General features: G+C 37.2%; 1 pseudogene; it reads left to right on the forward strand.

The window, feature by feature from the left end:
- The window catches only part of LOC149234240 (glyceraldehyde-3-phosphate dehydrogenase A, chloroplastic-like), a 257,930-nt pseudogene extending 248,409 nt beyond the window's left edge, over positions 1–9,521 (forward strand).
- The last annotated feature ends 5,347 nt before the right edge of the window (positions 9,522–14,868 follow it).

Here is a 14,868-nt window from a genome sequence, read left to right on the forward strand (position 1 = left end):
TTTTCCAGAAGTCCTCTTTAAGCCTTTTCTGACTCAAAAGACGAAAAGATTGTCGAGTTTTCCCTTTTAACTCATTAAATGAAATAAAAGGAGGTCCACTTTCAGCTCTTTTCTGACCGTATAAACATGAAAAGATAGCCTGACTTTTGTTGTTTCGAGTTCGATATTGGTTATGAAAAGACGTGTCTTCGATTGCTTTTTTACTTTTTCAGATCGAGGCCACTACTTACGAAAAGTACTCCTTGATCGTAATGGTCAAGCAGTTCTCTCGAGTATTATTTTATACTTTTTTGGGCTCAAGAGACACAAATTTATGAAAAAGGACCCCCCTAGAGTTTTCTTATCCATTTCTTTTTTAGACTCTCTAAACATGAATAAGACTCCAAGTTTTCCCTATGTCAGACTCCTTAAACCCTAACGACATTGGACTCATCACCATGACAAGACTCGAGCTTCTTCTCCCTAGGGCTAGTTAAACTATTACTAGGTTGGATTCGTCTGAAGGTCGAACTTATATTACAAGCATATGCTATCCCCTTCAAGCTTGTTTTCAAAACTAAATGGGGTACTCGCCAGCAATAGTGGGGGGGAATTTGGAATTCATCATTGGTTACCTACGGCAGCTAGTCACTCTTGAACATCAAAACTTTTGCTTCTTGTCAAGTTGGGATATCCTCACATCGTCATTTAGCCTTCTAGGGTTTTGGGTTTCCATTTTGCTTCATTCCATCTAATCCATGTTGTCTCCATTGAACCTCTGATCTCTTGGTACCAAAATGTTGCCACATTCTGGAGTCGTGTCATTGATATGTTCAAGAGTATAATCATTCTACAATTCACACCCTTACCTCCTCCTTTGATACTTTGTTTCACCATCTACTAATTTTTCCTTATCTCATGTCGTTGATGGGGGAAACATTATGGCCCTCCTGCGATGGAGTGTCTCCTGTCGACATCAGTTGATTATCCATGATATTGGTCTAGAGATCCCCTTCGGTACCTTGGAGCTTGCATGCCTCAATGGAAAGTTCTTCACACCTGACGACAGACTTCCATCATTGGTCTTCAATTGGGTGATTCCATGAGTGTTCGACTTCAGCTCATTTTTCACACTTGGTGGATTGTACTGGATAGTACCTTGAGAGCCATTGGAATTATAGGTGGTTTCTCTAGTGCTTGTTAATGGTTTTCATCATTGACTGGTAATCAAGCGAATTTCTATCATGCTCGACTTTAGCGCATATATTCGCATGCTAGGATTTATACTATGATAGGTTGGGTTTCAAGACCCCGAACTAAGATTACATATGTTTGGGCTGCAGGGATTGGTTCGTGATTACATACATGACTCTTTGATGGATGGCTACGGCCATACCTGAGTCATCATGGATGGCTGCGACCATACCTTTATCATTATATATGGTCTTGTCAACTGGGTGGCTATGTCCATACCATAGACCGAGTTTCATATGTCTTTTGGATGGTTGCACCCATGCCTAGACTACATGTATTTCACTATCAGAGATATCAGTTGCACTTGTGCTTGTAGGTTCTTCAAGGTGGTGTTCCATTTCGGTCATGGTTTCGTAAAGCATTTCACCCCTCCCACTCTCTTGGGCTTCATGCTTTAGGGGGAAACTGTTACACAGTAATTTGTCACTGTCCTCATCTCAGTCCCTCTGTTGTGTCATGTATCAAATAAACATGTTCATATGTTCCCATTGATGTAAGAAGATTAATAAAATGCTCTCTGATGCTGAAGTTGACCCTTATTCTGTAAGTTTCCGCCTCGACACGAGTAAGCACTTAATATACGTGACGATCCATGGTTGTAAATAGTCTCATCGCGACACCATCCCAGGTGGACACCTATTTCCCACGACGGTATAATTTTAGGGCCCAGCGCGAGGATATTAGCTATTTAATCACAACGATTGATCTTCATGCATTGTCTCCTTGTGATGTCATCGTTGAGACTTAGTTCACATTTAGCGATGATCCATATTGGGATAATTTGTTCCAACAGTCAGCCTTCTGGATGTCTCCAGACCTGGTTGTTGGATCAGTTTAGGTCATCCTTCCTCCTCTAGGAAGGTGGTTCCATCTTTTGTGCAACCTTCCTTGAGGATAAGCTCCCTCTCCCTCATTTCATGGAAACTCCTTCTCCTATAAAATCACTCACCATTGCTATGATCTGCTAGTTCTTTTGGTTGGGCAGTGCTGCTAGTTCTTTTAAGTTTGGTAGATAGCTTTTGGGTGAGTCTGACAAGTGTGGGATTGCTAATAGTTTGTAAGAGGTTGTGGAGTTCCTTAACTTTGTATTAAAGCTTGTGAGTGAAAGAGGGATTTTGTTTATTGGGGAGACCCATTCTTGAGAGTGAATGCTTGAAGAAACATACTGGCTGGACCCTCCAAGAAGGCTTGTGACATTAAGACTTGGTTGTATGCTTTGCTCTTGATTCATTTTAATACAATCAATGATGATTTCCTATATCTTGTGTACAATTTACTTGATAGCTTATGATTTCTTGACTTTATAATTAAATAGATCATTGTTGTTCTTGGTTATGTTCTCTGTTGTTTTCTTGTGGTTGATTTCTCATTGAGGAGAAAGAAACAGAAGCTGAAGCAGCACAATAGAACTTCATCAACCATCAGTTTGAGGTAGGCCTCCAACAATGACTATTTAATGGAATCAATTTTCACACACTATCATCAGTGTTGAAGGATAAGACTCCACAAGAGGTATGGACTGGTAAGAAACCCTCTCTTTCACATCTAAGGGTATTTGGATGTGATGCATATGTACATGTTCCAAAGGAGAAAAGAACGTAGTTGGATAGTAAATTTGAAAAGTGCATCTTTATTGGGTATAATGATGGTTTAAAGGGTTATAAGCTTTGGAACCCAGTAACAAGGAAGGTTGTGTACAACCGAGATGTGGTGTTCAGAGAAGTGAAATATGTTATTAAACATGAAGTACAACCAAAGGAACCTGAGAAGATAGAGTTTGAGCTAAAGGAGGAAGAATTAGACTCTACAACAGCAGAGGAATCACAGGATGAAGAGCCACAAACTCCGACTGTGAGAAGATCAGTTCGAGAAAGAATGAAGCTAAAAAGGTATAGTCCGTCTACTTTTTGTTCAAATTTTGATTTGTCGGTTACTGATTATGATCCCATAACTGTGAAGGAAGCTATGGATTCAGAGGATGGAAAATTCTGGAAAGAGGCCATGGTTGATGAAATGGAATCTTTGCACAAAAATGAGGCTTGGGATCTGGTGGAGTTTCCGGCTAGAAGGAAACCCATTGGCAACAAATGGGTGTTCAAAAAGAAGACAAATGAAGAAGGAAAGGTGGAGAAATACAAAGCTCGGTTGCTAGCAAAAGGTTATTCCCAGGTGCCAGGAATTGATTTTGGTGATATTTTTTCTCTTTTTTCCAAGGTAACTTCTATTAGATTAATTTTATCTGTTGCTACTACCTTTTATTTTGAGGTAGAACAGATGGATGTGAAGACAACATTTCTTCATGGGGATCTGGAAGAGGAAATATACTTGAAGCAACCTGAAGGCTTTGCGGTGAAGGGTAAGAAAGAACTGGTATGCAAGTTAAAGAAGTCTCTGTTTGGGTTAAAACAGTCACCAAGGATGTGGTATCAGAAATTTGATACATTTATAAGGGGACTTGGCTTCACCAGAAGTAAAGCAGATCACTGTGTGTATTTTAAATTAATTGGTGACCGTGTTATTTATCTTGTCTTATATGTGGATGATATGTTGCTGGTTGGAAATGACAAAGAAATTATCTAGGATTTGAAGACCCAATTGTCCTCGAAATTCAACATGAAAGATCTTGGTGCTGCAAACTATATTTTGGGCATGGAAATTAAAAGAGATCGGCCAAAGAGGAAGCTCTCGTTCAACCACAGGAATTATTTCGAGACAATACTGCAGAGGTTTAATATGCAAGATAGTAAACCAATGAAGGTTCCTATTCTTGTAGGTGTAAAGTTATCTGTTGAACAGTGTCCCAAGACACAAGAAGAGGAAGAGGACATGTCCTATGTTCCATATGCAAGTGCAATTGGTAGCCTGATGTATGCAATGGTTTGTATTAGACCAGACATTGCACATGCAGTGGGAGTATTGAGTAGGTTTATGTAGAAACCAGGAAAGGAGCATTGGACAACAGTGAAGCAAGTTTTCAGGTATTTGTGTGGCACTAGTGATTATGGTTTGTGCTACCAAGGAAGACCAGGATTGGACAAAGTTCTGGATATTCATGGATTTGTTGATGCAGACTGGGCTGGAGATTTGGATCAGAGAAGATCTACAAGTGGGTATGTGTTTAACCTATTTGGAGGTGCAGTCAGTTGGATGAGTAAGAAACAATTTGTAGTGGCACTATCAACTATAGAGGTAGAATACATGTTAGTCACTCATGCAAGCAAGCAAGTAGTTTGGTTGCAGAGATTGTGTTCAAGTATGGGGTTAGTATAGGGAGCCATAAGGATAGACTGTGACAGCCAAAGTGCAATTTTCTTGGAAAATAACCCCGCATATCATTCAAAGACAAAGCACATTGATGTTCAGTATAACTTTGTGAGGGATATGATAGAAGACAAAAAGGTGTTGCTGGTAAAGGTGGACACTTTGAAGAATACTGTAGATGCATTGAGAAAATCTGTGAGCTTTGAGAATTTCTCTTAGTGTAGAGAAACAATGGGTATTGCAGGGTTAGATAAATGATTAAGCTCTCTTGTGGCCCCCTATGGAAAGAAAACAGCAAGTGGGAGAATGTTGGGTTGTGTTATATTCTTTCCACAACTAGCCCATGTAGTTAACTGGGGGTTAGAGGGGGGGAGGTCATAGGGGGTTTAAGGTGTACCTGTGAAAATTTTGGTTTTGGAACCTATGTTAGGTTGGGCAGACCCGCCTATGGTTTTGTGCATGATTTTAACACATGCTTTTTGGATGCGATGGTTTTCGGTCCATGGTATTGGACACAATGGTTTTCGGTCCATGGTTTTGGACGCGATGGTTTTCGGTCCATGGTATTGGATGCTTCAGCATGTATAAATATGTATTGTAACATTGAAAGGAATATAATGAATAATCAAGCTGGTAGTCCCGATTTTGGGATCCAGGGGAAAATCTCTGTGTATATGTGTTTTATGTGTTATGCTTTCACATTGTTTATTTTATGTGTTTTAGAATTCGTATGCAGGTAATTTCTCTACGAGGGTAAAACCTACATTGCCATCTGCTTTGGCATTCTTCTTCTCATATCTTCTGTTGTGGCTTCTCTTTGAACCTTTTCTATGACTATCAGTAATCATCTTATTCTCCTCTTCCTTCATGAGCTCCTCACTCATCTGCAATAAGCCTCTGCAACAACTAGTCCTTTTCACTGCAATCTTACCTCACTAAGCTCTCCTCACTCATTCTTTTGGTAAGCATGGGTCGTCTGTCTAGAACCTCCTTTTGAGCAACACCTTTGCTCCTTCTGGGCTTCTGCAATCTCTCACTCTCTCTTGAGAACACTTCAGCTATCCTCTCTGTCCAATCTCTTGTTGGAATTTTTAGGTTCACTACCACTTTTTCTTCAGAGTGTTTTCCTTACTCTGTCTTCAAGAACACATCTGGTTCTCCTCTCACAGCTTCTCTTGCTGTCCTTTGCTGAGATGTTTCATCTGCAACCATAATCTTCAATTTCAATTTGAAACAAAACACATTGTCTTACCTCCAAGATCTATATATGATCTTATTCTCCCATTCTTCTGTACTTTGAATGGATTGTCCTTTGTTTGGTCTCCAAGTCCACTTTCCTTCAGAACTTGTACTAAGAAATATTGCTCTCACTTTTCTTCAAGGAATCCTCTGTTCCTGTCTACTCCAAGCCTCTGTTGGAACTTCTACAATCTCCCAAGAACTCCAAAATTTCCCCTACAATCTTCTGTTGTAGCTTCTATGATTCATCAATTAACTTTATGCACATTACCTTCTTCAGTGTGCAAACTCCTTTTCATAGGAAATATTTCCCCGCTCTGATTACAATTCTGCTATGATACCAAATGACGCAGGGTTACCCCCACTTACACCCATAGTACGCATGTAAAATGCATACTCACACTTATCCCAGGTATTTAACTCTCTAAGGAGTCAAAATATTCAACCTTCAATGGTTAAGGCCCTATTCATTAGTTCCTTTATATCGGAACTCAACCACCCTGCTTCAACCTTCTATCGGGACTTTAAACCTTCTCATAACCTTCATTATCCCTTAACTCACACATATATGACATTTCCCCTCTTTAAACCTTGGTTGATATATATTTATCGCATAAAACCTTCCATCCTTTGATAACGTTGATTTATATATAAAACCTCACATATGCGCTCAACCCTTTATAACCATTTACAAAGGAAATATATGCCAACCATACCTTTTTGCTTTATATGGCTTTTGCATGTCTCTCGAGGTTTCACCTTTACGGAAATCGGGTATAGTCTCCTTCGCGGTTCACATTAATATAGTCTCTATCACACCCAATATGCAATATTTCAATATCAGACTTCAAACTTTATACGTCTGCTTCCATAATTCATCGAGTCTGCTCCTTCAGACCTTTCCGCAGCGCTTCGCTAATCTTCGAGTACCTCCAGTCACCAATCAGCACTTTATCGCTATCAGCGCATCAGCATTTCACAGTCCACCAGCCTTTGACCTCTGTCTAATGTGATTGTGATTAGATCGCTACCGTTGATTAGGGTCTCGATCCAATGGCCGATATCTTTTCCCGATGCAAAGTTGCTTGACGGTGCTCCACCGTTGATCTTCACTTAGTAGATCCAACGGTCTACCATGAATTCAGATAGACAACAGGCATGGGTTTTAACCACCTGATAAAGCAGTTTCCACTCTTCACTTCTCTGATATGTGTCGCGTTATGAATGGAATCAGAAGGCTAACCTTTGATACCATTTACCACCTCTTTGCCACCCGAAATACCACTTAAGGTTATAAACCTGCCTTCCTTTGTTAAAGTTCGCCGATGCGATATTTCAATGCTACCTCATGCGACATGATTTGGACCATATATCTATAAGATCCAATGGTTGCTGTGTACTAACACTTCACTTCTCCGTTTGTCCCTTTCTCTATATTTTACGCTATCTCTTCAGCGTTTTCTCTATGGTTCAACTTTTTCTTCAGGTTTCTTTAAAGGGTTCCACTACTCAACTTCCTCTGAGCTTTACTCTTCTGCAAATTCTAACTTCGCTACCTCTACCAAAATCTTCACTCTGTTCTTCCACTAGATTCAATGATCCATTTATGACTCCTTTGTATCATTCTGTTCCTCTGCGTATCCTTTAGAATTCTACCTGCAACACTGTTAGAGATCCTACGTATTCACATGTAATTCATTCATAAAATTTTCATTTCACACACTTACACAGCTAGGAATAAACCTTTGTATATATTAGTATAAACAAATGATTACATTCGAGACATCCCTGTCTCTCACAGGCATGTTCTTCAATATTAGTGGCCTCCTCCTCTACTCTGCCTGTAGGCTTACATTTATACCAGAAATCTCTGTTGAACTAACTTTGGTTCCCCTCCTAAATCTACTAAACTGACTCCTAAATACTCTATGTCCACTTCTAACTTCATTTAATTCCTAAAATCTCTCTCTCGTTCCTCGAATCATGAAACTACTTAAGAGTTATAATTGACTTTTAACTCTTTTTTCTTTATTAACCACTCATGTTCTCATTTATTTGAGAGCATTTACAAAACACCTCACATTATCGAATTAATTCCTATTCTATGTACTCAAAATCCTAAATATTACATTAATTCATCACTTAGGAATCCAACTTCCTTAAAATACATGACCCCCTATGTCTACTTAATTACAATGATTTTCTCTTAGGTTGTATGCTCCTACATCATGATCGAAATGGAGTTGGGAGGTCTTCGCGCTAAGATCTTTGCACATGCAGAGTGACTCGAGGGCGTGTCACAATGTTTGTGTTGGAGGCTTGTTGGGCGCGGGATCCCCCAAGGGCAGTTTTGGGGCTAAAAGCCCATATTTTGGTCCAATTTTGTAATCCAAATGTAAAGACTCTGCATTTTGTGGTCATGGAGCACGTAGATGTTAAAGATTCATAGGGTTGTCCGCCCTTATTTTGGAAATGTAATGTCAGCTGTAGAAGATCTAAATAGAGCTAAGCTCTAAGTAGTTTGAAGAAAAGGAATCGATAATCATGAAGGATTGAGTCATAGCTTTAGATCAGAAGTCTATGTTTGGGTCATAGCGTAGGTAGAGGCTCTGCAGTTGAGTGCACAGAGCCATAGAAGTCTGCAGCTGAGTGCATAGACCCCTACAGCTTAGTGTGCAAGGCAAGTCAAGTTTGTAATTGTCTGGAATGATCAATATATAGAAGTATTCTACAATTTCTGTGTCTTTATTTCTTATTTATCTGTCTGTTATATTGGATATGAATTTCACTTATAATTATTATATGATGTGAAAATGTATGTAAATGTATCGGTTAAGTGAACGCAAGTAAGAACATCTATTTACACGAAGCTAACTAAGATCTGTTAATAGGATAAGAAAGACACTTAGCCTAGTTTGGGAGATATCTCAGTTCGCTGCCCTAGCAGAGCGAAAGTATATTAGCCCCTGGTTAGGGCTGTGTGGAAGCTGATTGTACCCTTTCGAAAAGGTACTAAAGGGTGGAATAGAGGGCTAAGAAACATGCATTAAGGCAGGTATACTCGGGATAAACCGACATCACAACCATCTCAAGAGTGTGGAAACTTGGTTCCAGCATCCCCCCATACTGGTTTGGGTGAGACTTCAATCTGCGCTCTGTAGGGTGATGCCAAAAGAGCCAATAGTGTAGGGATATTTTTGGCTAACTAACGTTGAACCCGGGTCATGCCCCCACAAGCCAACAATATGCTTGCCAATGTACACCTAAATTTGTTTAGTGCAAGAATCATCAAGGGCACCATGACAACAACTCATTCATATACTAGTGATCAAAGACTTCTTGATGATAATCAAAGAGATCTTATGCGCACCATAGCTACAGCCGTGAACATTGTCCCAACATCAATAGGAGCAGCAAAGGCAATGGCACTAATTCTCCCAAGTCTTAAAGGCAAACTGAATGGAATTTCTCTGAGAGTGTCAACACCCAATGTATCAGTTGTTGACGTGGTTTCTCAAGTGGAGAAGAAGACATTTGCAGAGGAGGTGAATGCAGTGTTTCGAGAAAGTGTAGATAAAGAGCTTAATGGTATCCTTGCATTGTGTGATGAGCCTCTAGTGTCAGTAGATTTCATGTGTTAAGACGTCTCCCCAACTATGGATTCATCACTCACAATGTTGATGGGAGATGATATGTTGAAATTGGTTTCTTGGTATGACAATGAATGTGGTTATTCACAAAGGGTTGTTGATTTGGCTGACATCGTTTCCAACAATTGGAAGTCTTAGACAATTAATTTATCCTTTCTCAACCTAAGTTGCTACATAAAAAATATGGTTGTTTTTTTTTCCATTATTATTTTCTATAAAATGATCCACTTATTCTAATCTATGTAATGTATGTTTTATGTTGTTTATTTCATGAATAGTTTTTCAAATTATATTACAATTTTTTGGTTTTTGCAAGGTGCTTTGCATAATTCTTTTTCCCCTCTATTGGTAAGCAATGCCTTATTCAACTTACTGACATAATAGTTTCAAGCTCATAGTGTGTATTTATTAATTTTATTTTTTGAATTACATTCTGAATCATAGAATATTTAGATAAAAAAATTATTCAATTTGTTAATTTTTTTGGAGAAATTGTGTATCATGATTGAAACCACTCATCTTGGTAAGTGGTATTGGGACTTAGAGTACAAGATAACATCCTTGCAAATCAATCCCTTGTGATGATTCACAACCATCAATTTTCACTCAATATCCATCATTTGATAAAGTGCAAGGGCAAGTTATGTGCCAGGAGGGAAAGGATGTGGGATTGGCCTTACTTGTCACCTTAGCTTATGAAGAGGGGATACATAGATGAATGATAGAGGATGTGGGACCCTTTTCCCATTTGTAACAAAAATGGTGGGTGGTTTTACAGGATAAGGTGGCCAAGGAGGTGATGTTGCAACTTCTTAGGGTGACATGTGGACCTGAGGTGCCACATTGAAAACATCCCAGATCAACAAAACTTTCCCTATGTTAAAAAAACAAAAATAAATAAGTTTGGAGCCAAAATCTTATTTTGGCCATAATAGGAGAAAAAAACTCCAAGTTAGATGAAAATTTTGGGTTAAGTCTATAATGAAGAAAATCATAGAGGTGCGAATGAGGGCCATTAACTAATTATGCACCTGATCCTGCTTCATCTATTTTGTTGAGAATTATCTTTTGGTCCTTCATATCTCCTATATTACTACATGCATTCATAAATGAAGTGCATGTTGGGTATCAGATGAGATGCCATGCTAAACCAATGCTACTCATACATCATCATGTATAGTAAGGTCAACACCAATATATCTTCCTTCCTTGCGATATTTTATGAATGGAATCCCCACATCATACTTATCTTTATTAAATGATTGTGGAAAAAATGGCATTGATTATGTATCGTTGCTTCCAACTGCTTTGATCGTTATGAAGAAAATGATCAAGCAACCTTTGAAAGGTTGTGGTAGCATCTTCAAGTTCGTCATAGTCATAAGATGATGAACGCATTCTTGCAATGTATCTTCTCACGTCATTTTTCATGCAATGGTATCATCTATAGGGCACTCTTCACACAAATATACACAAATCCTCCATATGACAGTTACAAAGTAGGATTCTTACAAATCTTGTGAGGAAAAAAAAGGGTTTTTGCTTCAGGGCTCCCCGTTTAATACCCAATAGAATTGAGGGTACCAGTCTACAAAAAAGTAGATTCACCTTTGAAATGATGGAAAGGGTTGCTCCCTTGCAATAATTTCTCAAGTGAACATTTTGGAGATTAACTTGCCACTATGGGTGTCACTACATAAATGCAAGTTTTTTCATAAGAAAATAAGCATTCTAGTTTTTGTCTTCATAAATTAGAAAGTACTGTTGAGCATGTATTCCTTAACTTCTTCCTAGTCTGTAGTGTAAATATTGTTTTACAAACATTACATACCACCTCCATATATTCCCAACCAATATTGGAAAAAATTTCATAAAATTCCTCAAATCGAAGGTGTTAATTTAACTCCCACAATGACTTTGTATACCCTATCATTTAATTCCACCAAACTACAACTCGAGTTAATTTGAAATAAAATTTATTTTAAATGTTCTCACTGTTGTTGCATTATCCCACCTACCATCTGCAACATGAATGCTTGATAGAAGTTCATAAAATTCATAGTTTCCAGGCTCTAAGTTGCAAAGGTGTTCCACTTTAACTCACCTACCTAAAAAATTCAATGAATTCAGGATGCATCAAACAAGGACCTACACAATAGGATAATTTTATAGTGTCATATTTCTCATTAAAGTCTTGAGTCTATCTAAAATAATATGAATGACCAAGATGATCAACTATGAAAAAATAATATTTCTGGCACAAGACTTCTAACTTGTGCTCTATCAATGTTTTTCCAGCTCTATCCATGAGTTTTGTATGACTGCAAGTACACAAAATTAAAAGAGATTAATTTGGTAAAAGAGAGAAAGAAATAAATAATTACATCCTTATACTTGTTACAATAGATATAAATTCAAGATCAAGTGTAAGAAAATTCTAAATCCATGCAGATGTTAATCTGATATTAGCACTAACTACAGTCAATAATCTAAATTAAATTAATTCTTTGTTAGAAAGGAAAGAGGGAAGTGTTGTTAATATTATGAAATAAATTAAGAGCACAATAAAAATGTATCCAGAAAGGAGGCATATCTTTCAAACACAAAAGTAGCTATCTAGGTTGAAAAACAAACACCTAGCTATAGAACTCCACAAAGGAGGTCATTGAGGATTCTTAAATACATTAAGAGCAAAATAAAGATGTAACTGAAAAGAAGACATATCCATAAAATACAAAATTAGATATCTAGGTTGAAGCACAAACACCTAACTATATAACAACACAAAGGATATCGTTGAAGTATGTCAAGTGGAGGGATGGAATATTGGGAGAAAAATATCAGATTAATGAAACATATCAAAAGTTTATGTTGAGTTTAAAAGATTTAAATTGTTTAAGGGTATGGATAGCCTACAATAATATTCCTACCATTGACCTTTGGAGAGTTCATTTAACATAACAATCAATCAGAGTTTTTATGGTTTCTTAAAAGTAACCAAATGGTGTTAGAACAAGCATATATATTGATGAAAGACAAATAATCAACTAGAAGAGCTTGAATATTTTTTTATTACCTGTAACCTACCTCCAAGTTCAAAATGGGTAAGAACCAAACTTTTCTCAAGCCATATTTATTATTTGTGCCAACAAAAGTAGGGTGCTTGATAGCCTAGGGTGGGGGAGATCCCCATGTGTGGGTGTGTCACTAATACAATAAAATGAACAAAAAAAATGGGAGAATTCTATCTCCAATACTCATATCCGTTCATATCCATCTCAAGATAGGCAGGATGATTATTTTTTGTTTTCACAAATTCCATTCTCTAACATAGCTACTTGGAAACTAATTATATAACAAGATACATAGATAGATCATACGTAATTTTTCAATAGCCCTCAAAGGAAGTACCCAAACTTGACAAGCAAGGATTGTAATCCCAATGCTTTATTCCATTTAAATTCTTGTTCTTTCATTTCTTTCACAGATTTCCTCCCTCTCATGACTCGCATAGAGATTAATGTTTGTTTAACTACACTTGCATAAGCGAGAGTTAGAATGTCTTCCTTTGTTACCCCTGGGATGAGGGAACATCTTCCCTCACTATCTCTAATCATTTTTCCTCCCATGGATTATGATTTTGTTGTTTCACCATTTTTCCCTTGTATTTCTTCTCCATTTTTGCATTTTTCACCTTTTTTTTTATTTTTTGCACTTATCTTCTTACTATCAATTTTCTAAGGACTTATTATGGCTCATTTCCCACTCCTCGCTCATATATTTATATTCCAATACATGAGAAATATCTTTATATTCCATATGAGGAATATACATATTTCAGTCCTTGAGGGATTGCTTAGACAACAAGGCTCATAGCCATTACAAGAAATACTCATTATGAGTTCAACACATTGTGACATGTAGGATTTCTCCCTACCACCTGCGCTAAACCTAATTGACTTTCCATGAGAAATACCTTTATATTCCATATAAGGAATATAATTATAAGGAATATATTTGTTTTAGTTCTTCATGGATTTCTTAACAAAGCTTGAAGCCATCACAAGAAATACTCATATGAACTTTATTAGACCTTTACAAAGCCTTTATTATTCAGTGAAAGATTCACCAAGATCTTACAATATTTTATAATTTAGTGAAAGATTCACCATGATTTTAAAAGATAATATAAATTGGATAGAGATTCACCAAAAATATTATATATACATATTATATTATTGATAAAATCGCCTTCCATTTTTCCTATGTATCATGGGGATTCACCCATTTATTATACATATAAATTTAGGGGGGTTATTAAAATTTTCCCCACCCAGGACTGTTGCACTGCATAGTTTCTATGATCAAGCTCCAGTCTTGACATCCATAACTACACAATCCTTTCTCCCAGCCTAGCCCTAATTGGGCACTGCACAATCACAAGCCACAAGCTCATTCCCTCAACATCTCAAATGTGCATTTGCACAATTCCCATCATCTCTTGTCTCTCATAACTATGCAGTGTGTCCACTAAGTGTCCATCATCTCAACCTACTTCTCTTGCTCCCAAAACTGCACAGTTTTCTCCCTCTGTCTAGCCTGAACTATGCATTGTGTAGTCTCAAGGCTCAAGCCTCAACCCTGAGCTCTTGAACTATACAATTGCATAGTCGTCTAGGCTCATTTGTCCTCTAGAAATGTGAAATAGCTTGATCAAGTGTCTATCCCTGCAACCTATCATCCTGAGCTCCCAGAGTGAGCAATTTTGTTCCTCAACCTAGTTGGAAATGTGAATTGCGTTGTCTCAAGGCTCTGTTGTAACATACTTTAATTTTGATAAGTTAGTTTTTATTTATAAAAGAAGGTATGAAAAAATAAAGGAAAAAAATGGAAATATGAAAAAATAAAAAAATAAAAAAGAGAGATGAAATAAAACCCCATCAAAAGGAAATCAAAATTTGCATACATGTGCCTATTTAAATTCCACTTCATAGAAATAAATTATATTGTAATAAATCAAGGTTTTGTGTGCGGCTTGTTTACATGCCACAACCTTTTCTTCTGATTTGAATCATACACTTTAATATTGACTAAATCATTTAAATTTATGTTTTAGATTAGTGAATAAGTTCACCAAACTGTTTCATCTTGGTCGAACACTAGAAGATATGATAGAATAGGATACATTAATGGCCTAATATGCTCAAATTTTGGCCAAAGTTGTATTAGATTAGGATTAATTAGTGAATTAGTTAAATAATGGCTGCTAGTCTAAATGCACCGAAGTTAGATTAAATTTCAATTAGAATTTAACTACTTTTTTTAAATGGTGGTTAATGTTATGTAAATAAACATTATATTTCTTTTTAGTCAAGGTCATATACAAAAAAAGTGATTTGTCGTGATGCGATCAAGGTCAATCGAATAACAATGGTGATCCGCTTCCCCACCCAGATCAATGGCGGGAAAGCCACTTTGCACCCCC

The sequence above is a fragment of the Pinus tabuliformis genome, chromosome 8, assembly GCF_031772625.1.
Source record: "Pinus tabuliformis cultivar Carrire ecotype Pingquan chromosome 8, CPIR1, whole genome shotgun sequence".
Taxonomy (NCBI): Eukaryota; Viridiplantae; Streptophyta; class Pinopsida; order Pinales; family Pinaceae; genus Pinus; species Pinus tabuliformis.